The 7825-nt window shown below is 40.8% G+C and overlaps 1 long non-coding RNA gene across 1 annotated transcript in view; it reads left to right on the forward strand.

The window, feature by feature from the left end:
• LOC135095267 (uncharacterized) overlaps window positions 1-7607 on the forward strand; it is a 14302-nt gene extending 6695 nt beyond the window's left edge. The window contains exons 3-4 of the long non-coding RNA XR_010264191.1: window positions 4747-4842; window positions 7160-7607. This is a non-coding gene — a long non-coding RNA (uncharacterized LOC135095267). The remainder of the gene's footprint in view (window positions 1-4746; window positions 4843-7159) is intronic.
• Window positions 7608-7825: the final 218 nt, after the last annotated feature.

A 7825-nucleotide genomic window follows, 5' to 3' on the forward strand; every position in this document is an offset into this window, starting at 1 on the left:
TTGCTATCACCATCACCACCACTACTACTACCACTACTACTACTATTACTACTACTACTACTACTGTTTCTATTACTACTACTACTACTATCCGATTCAATGCAATACAACCTACCCTTTAACAACCACAACACTACCATCCTCCCAAACCACTTAACTCAACAGCACACTAAGCAACAAAGCAGAATCACACATTCCTCACAAACACCAATCCCGGCCAAAGTCTTATTCTTAACACTTTACACAAGCAACATTTCACAATCCCGCGAACACCCAAAAGGACGTTGCCTGGACCTTTCCCGAGCCGCCGAGGTCACGGGGTGTGTGAGACACACACTGCGGGATGCGGGCACCAAGCTCAGGATGGTTATAGGAAGCTGTCAGGCCGCAACTCACCACGATGAAAGCAGCGTGTGTGTGTGTGTGTGTGGCGGCGGCAAGTGTGGGCTGGAGGGATTGGCGGCGGAGCTCGTGATGGGCTATCAAGAAATCAGCAGAAATGAGGTCGCCGCTTAATGAAACATCGGTTGACCAGTTATAAAAGGTCATGTCAAGCTGCTGGTCAGTTACGAATGTTCGATAATAAGACAAGGAAGGGCACGCGAGGTGAAGGTGATTGCCTGAGGAGCTCTGCTGACTAAGACCTGCTGCCGTGGAGGTGGTGATGGTGGGTGGGATCTGAGTGTCATTAAATATCCCCGATGATAAATACATATATTAAAAAAAGGGCGTACCGGATGGCCTGGGAGCTGAGTACTCTTTATATATATATATATATATATATATATATATATATATATATATATATACTATATATATTATATATATATATTATATATATATATATATATATATTATATATATATATATATATATATATATATATACGAGTATTATACTCGTATATATATATATATATATATATATATATTATATATATATATATATATATATATATATATATATATATATATATATATATATATATATATATATATATATATATATATATATATATATATATATATATATATATATATTCATTCTCATATTAAATTTATCTGTGCTGTATACCTCTCTCCTAACTCCTCTGACTATAAGAAATTCTTTGACTACTTAACTTCCAAAGTGGAGCACATTCTGACCCTCTTCCCTTTTGCAGAGATCTCCATTCTTGGAGACTTCAATGTTCACCACCAGCTTTGGCTTTCCTCTCCCTTCACTGACCTTCCTGGTGAACTAGCCTACAACTTTGCTATCCTCCATGACCTAGAGCAATTGGTGCAACACCCTACTCGTATTCCTGACCGTCTTGGAGATACGCCCAACATTCTTGACCTTTTCCTGACCTCTAATCCTTCTGCTTATGCTATCACCCTTTCTTCTCCGTTGGGCTCCTCCGATCACAATCTCATATCTTTATCTTGTCCTATCACTCCAATCCCTCCTCAGGATCCCCCTAGGCGAAGGTGCCTCTGGCGTTTTTGCCTCTGCTAGTTGGGGGGACCTGAGGAGGTATTTTGCTGATTCTCCTTGGAAATGACTACTGCTTCCGTGTCAGAGACCCGTCTTTGTGTGCTGAGCGCATAACAGAGGTGATAGTGTCTGGCATGGAGGCGTACATTCCTCACTCTTTTTCTCGTCCTAAACCTTCTAAACCTTGGTTGAACACAGCTTGTTCTCGTGCTATGCATGATAGAGAGGTGGCCCACAAAAGGTACTTAAGCCTTCCATCACCAGAATCTCATGCACTTTATATTTCTGCCCGGAACCATGCCAAGTCTGTTCTCCAACTAGACGAAAACTCCTTCATTAACAGAAAATGTCAAAACCTTTCAAGATCTAACTCCCCTCGTGATTTCTGGCATCTAGCCCAAAATATCTCCAATAACTTTGCTTCTTCTTCTTTCCCTCCTCTACTTCAACCAGATGGCACCACTGCTATCACATCTATTTCTAAAGCTGAAGTCTTTGCTCAAACCTTTGCTAAAAACTCTACCTTGGACGATTCTGGGCTAGTTCCTCCCTCTCCTCCACCCTCTGACTACTTCATGCCTCGTATTAAAATTCTTCGTAATGATGTTTTCCATGCCCTCGCTGGCCTAAACCCTCGGAAGGCTTATGGACCTGATGGGATCCCTTCTATTGTTCTCCGAAATTGTGTCTCCGTGCTTGCACCTTGCCTAGTCAAACTCTTTCAGCTCTGTCTGTCAACATTTACCTTTCCTTCTTGCTGGAAGTTTGCTTACATTCAACCTGTTCCTAAAAAGAGTAACCGCTCTAATCCCTCAAACTACCGTCCTATTGCTTTAATTTCCTGCTTATCTAAAGTTTTTGAATCTATCCTCAACAGGAAGATTCTTAAACATCTATCACTTCACAACCTTCTATCTGATCGCCAGTATGGGTTCCGTCAAGGCCACTCTACTGGTGATCTTCTGGCTTTCCTTACTTAGTCTTGGTCATCCTCTTTTAGAGACTTTTGTGAAACTTTTGCTGTTGCCTTGGACATATCAAAAGCCTTTGATAGAGTCTGGCACAAAGCTTTGATTTCCAAACTACCCTCCTACGGTTTCTATCCTTCTCTCTGTAACTTCATCTCAAGTTTCCTTTCTGACCGTTCTATTGCTGCTGTGGTAGACGGTCACCGTTCTTCTCCTAAATCTATTAACAGTGGTGTTTCTCAGGGTTCTGTCCTGTCACCCACTCTCTCTTCTTATTATTCATTAATGATCTTCTAAACCAAACTTCTTGTCCTATCCACTCCTATGCTAATGATACCACCCTGCACTTTTCCACGTCTTTTCATAGACGTCCAACCCTTCAGGAGGTAAACATATCACGCAGGGAAGCCACAGAACGCCTGACTTCTGATCTTTCTAAAATTTCTGATTGGGGCAGAGCAAACTTGGTATTGTTCAATGCCTCAAAAACCTCAATTCCTTCATCTATCAACTCGACACAACCTTCCAGACAACTATCCCCTCTTCTTCAATGACACTCAACTGTCCCCCTCTTCTACACTGAACATCCTTGGTCTGTCCTTTACTTATAATCTGAACTGGAAACTTCACATCTCATCTCTAGCTAAAACAGCTTCTATGAAGTTAGGCGTTCTGAGACGTCTCCGCCAGTTTTTCTCACCCCCTCAGCTGCTTACTCTGTACAAGAGTCTTATCCGTCCATGCATGGAGTATGCTTCACATGTCTGGGGGGGTTCCACTCATACTGCTCTTCTAGACAGGGCGGAATCAAAAGCTTTTCGTCTCATCAATTCCTCCCCTCTAACTGACTGTCTTCACTCTCTCTCTCACCGCCGCAATGTTGCATATTTAGCTGTCTTCTACCACTATTTTCATGCCAACTGCTCTTCTGATCCTGCTAACTGCATGCCCCCCTCCTTCCACGGCCTCGCTGCACAAGGACTTTCTTCTTTCTCTCACCCCTATTCTGTCCACCTCTCTAATGCAAGAGTTAACCAGTATTCTCAATCATTCATTCCTTTCTCTGGTAAACTCTGGAACTCCTTGCCTGCTTCTGTATTTCCACCTTCCTATGACTTGAATTCCTTCAAGACTGGTATTTCAGGTGGCATTTTTTTTATTAGATTTTTGTTGCCCTTGGCCAGTATCCTTCCTACATAAAAAAAAAAAAAATAATAAAAAAATAAAAAAAAATATATATATATATATATTATATATATATATATATATATATATATATATATATATATATATATATATATATATATATATATATATATATATATATATAATATATATATATATATATATATTGTGTAGTATGTGCCCTGCCAATCTTTGCATCGTTAACCGCCACACTTTTTTGTATCAACGTTTTTTAAGCCTTTCACTACTGGACAAAATTTTCCCCTTTAATACCTGTAGTGTTTGGTTGTTTGTGGTATGGTTCAATTATGTTCGGTCTGTTCGAATTATGTTCGGTTAGTTCGAACCAGAGTTGATGACAGGATTAACAGGCAAATATACGGGATTGGCTTCCTGACGGCTGTACTGGCAGTGCGGCTCTCCTTACTTTCCCTGCCATGCGACCAGACACTATAATACCTGTACTTTTTAGATACTATTTTTGTGCTAGACCCTCGTTAATATTTCTTCAGGGGAAAAAACACAAAAATAAACTTTGTTTTATTTCTTTTCTCTCGTGTGTCTCCATGCAATCAACTTTTACAGTGATAGAAAAGATAGCGAAGGCCAGCCATACCAATAAAAGGGTTAATAAACTGTTAAAATGAGTGTAAGACTGAAGGCGTGTGGGTGAAGTTAATGGGCTTCCTCTTCTCAGTCTGGCTTTACCCTCTCCTTCCTCTCAATCACACCATTACGATCACTAATACTTGGTCTAGATCCTTTTTCCCCATCTGCTGGATCTTTGTCCAATAAAATACATGATACACTGTCACATAATGATCATGTGCTCGCTTCCGGGTATTGTCTAGCATAACACATCACATGTTAACACCACAGTCACCACCATTTAGTGCACCTGCTTGTCCTATCTAGCGTCACTTAGTAAATCACACGTTACCTTCATAATCACCACTTTGTCAAGCTCCTTATTTCCAATTAAGTGTCATCACTGCCCAGTACATGACACGTTATCTCTTACACTCATCCCTTCATTTAACGGCTTTTAAATTCATCTCTCTTCATTTAAGTGCTTCTGAGACCTAAATGCATCACACGTCCCTCCTCTCATTATCAGAATCACCTCGCCTGCCTGTCTCCCCCTCTGGTATCATGGCCCTGGAGAGTCTCACGTCTTCCCTCCATGCCAGCGCCACACGCCAGCAGGCGTCAGGTGAGTTACTGTTTGTTCCTCCCTGGCTCACTAATTTAAGGTGTGTCCACACTATCGAGCATGCTCGACGGGCAAACAGTGATACCAGATCCCGTTCCAATTCAATAGCAAGGAGGGTGAGTGGCAGGCACGAAGGTGACGTCAGAAGCGAGGAGACTGGGGGTAAACTAGCGGGCAAATGTCTGTGAGTTTGTAGGAAACCCCAGAAACTGTTTCGAGTGGTATGATGCGAAACACTAAATGTGTCCTCGTAATTAAGTAGGAATCTATCTCGCATTCAAAGTGTTCTGTGCATATCAGCATGCCTGGCGGTCCTTCTACAAGTGTACCTGAAGGAGGAAACGTTCAGTGGTCCAGGGAAGATACAGCATGGATAATTGATATGTACCGTCAAAAACCTTGCTTGTGGAACATAAAGAGTGCTGATTATAAGGACAGAAATTAACATGTAACAGCCCTTACAGCAATAACAAGAGAAATAGAAAAGAAGTATGCATCCGTTACCATTGCGGATATAAAAAAGAAACTAGATTGTTTGCGAAATCAGTACAGGCGTGAAATGCGACAGATAGAAAACTCTCGCAAGTCAGGAGCTGGGACAGACGACGTGTACAGCCCCAAGTTATGGTGCTTTGATGAGCTTTCTTTTCTCAATGATGGTGGCATAACGAGGACATCTCAGTCAAACATCGATCCTGACAGTAACAAAGCTGTGGAAGAACATAATGATCATGAGGTAAGTTCATAAACGATCTCTCTCTCTCTCTCTCTCTCTCTCTCTCTTCTCTCTCTCTCTCTCTCTCTCTCTCTCTCTCTCCTCTCTCTCATCTCTCTCTCTCTCTCTCTCTCTCTCTCCAACAGGCATTTCACCTGAGACATGCAGGATGTGGTGATTAATTGATAAAGATGGTGATGAAAGGAAAGGGAAATGAAACATTGTAGACACTGTTATAATTTTATTATGAGAAATAATAATAATTTTCTGTTTAAACATAAAGAAAGCCAAGTCTTTTGTTTCACATGTGCACATATGTGCATGAATACAAAGTTCAATAAGTATTACATTCAGAGACAATACACAACATGAAATACACCTAGGTATATAGACATTTATCACAATTAACCCTCTTCACCTATGTACAAGTGTTTGCCATGATACTGACCCTACACCATTAAAGTAATCCATAAACTGTTCACGCACACTCTTACCATCAGCCATGTCATTACAGATTACTCTCTGTGTTCCTGGTAACTCAGGAGTTTGTCGCCATGTTCCAGGAATAATTTGTCCTACTGACAGATCTTCAACATCTAAAGATCCTTCCGGCGTGTAGTGTCTCACATGGTCTCTTATGAGAAAGTTATGCAAAGAGGTGCATGCTAAAACAATATATTCAATCTTTGATGGAGGTAGATCAATTGGTGAGTGAAACACACGAAATCTATTGGCCAAAATACCAAATGCATTTTCCACGGTTCGCCTTGCCCTAGAGAGCCGGTATGAGAAAATGCGCTCTCTTGTATCCTGACTCCTATATGAAAAAGGTTTCATAATGTGTCGCTGCAATGGAAATGCATCATCTGCCACAAAAACATATGGAAATGGCAGACTACTACTTCCAAGAATTGCATCTTCTGGCAAACCAGCAGTATTATTTTGTATGAGACTACTGACAGAACACTTGTCCCACACACCACCATCTGATACTCTATCATTTGTGCCTTTGTCCGCATATATAAATTCACAATTTGCGTCACATATGGCAAGAAGTACAATGCTGTGGTTGCCTTTGTAGTTGTAAAAATATGAACCACTATCACGTGGAGCTCTTATCGACACATGCTTCCCGTCAATAGCTCCCAAACAGTTTGGGAAATTCCATCTTCTCTGAATCCAATGTGCCACAGTCATCCAATCCTCTGGCTGTGTTGTAAGTGTCTGTCAATTTAAGTAAATATTATAAAGGCATGACGACCGAATTTTCATGAAAGACATACTACTATTCATTTACAAATTTATATTCAACACCCTATCGTTCTCTCTCTTTCGCATCCTCCCTTCCTTCTCCCTCCCTTCCCTTCTCCCTCCCCTTCCTCTCTTATCTCCCTCTAACCCCTCATCTCTCTACCCCTCCGTCTCAACCACCCCCTCTCTCTCTCTCTCTCTCTCTCTCTCTCTCTCTCTCTCTCTCTCTCTCTCTCTCTCTCTCTCTTTCTCTCTCTCTCTCTCTCTCTCTCTCGTGATCTTTTGTGTGTATTTCTAGCTACACATAATTATTACACATGTAATAAAGTTTTTCTTTTATAATCATTATAGATTTTCAACAATCCACTGCTAGTGGGCGAAGCTGCAACCTCTACTGCACCAAGAAAACCAGCAATGTCCCAGTGTGCATCTTCTACGGATACAAATGTGACACCACGTGATACTTCTACGCCCTGTACTTTCCAAGCGATCAGCCAAAAGGACACATGACGATGCAGATGACGTAATTAGGGAAGCCCTCCAGCAAATGAGGGAATTGTCGTCTACACAAGACACTGCCGATGAGTTCACTGATTTTGCAAAAGTAATTGCAAATGACTTGCGACAACTGACGGGTGAAACCCAAATTGTGGCACAAAAATTAATATATGACGTTATATTTCTTGCTAAACTTGGTAAACTTTCAACTTCCTCAATGATTAGACAGTAATTCATAATCTAGATGGGTTTACACATAGTGCATTTTTTTATTTTGAGTTTGGATTGTGTTCCAGCCCCCTAAAAATAAATGGAAATTGTAAAGTGTGAACACACACACACACACACGTATGTATACATATATATGCGGGAGCAGACACACATGTATCCATATACATATATGCTAAAGTATATATGTAATGGATAGAAATAGCACTATTATTTCATATAAACACAGCTGGGCCTTTATTACACATAACATAAGCATACATAATGGACGACATTACACTATGTACTAGA

The sequence above is a fragment of the Scylla paramamosain genome, chromosome 48, assembly GCF_035594125.1.
Source record: "Scylla paramamosain isolate STU-SP2022 chromosome 48, ASM3559412v1, whole genome shotgun sequence".
NCBI lineage: Eukaryota > Metazoa > Arthropoda > Malacostraca > Decapoda > Portunidae > Scylla > Scylla paramamosain.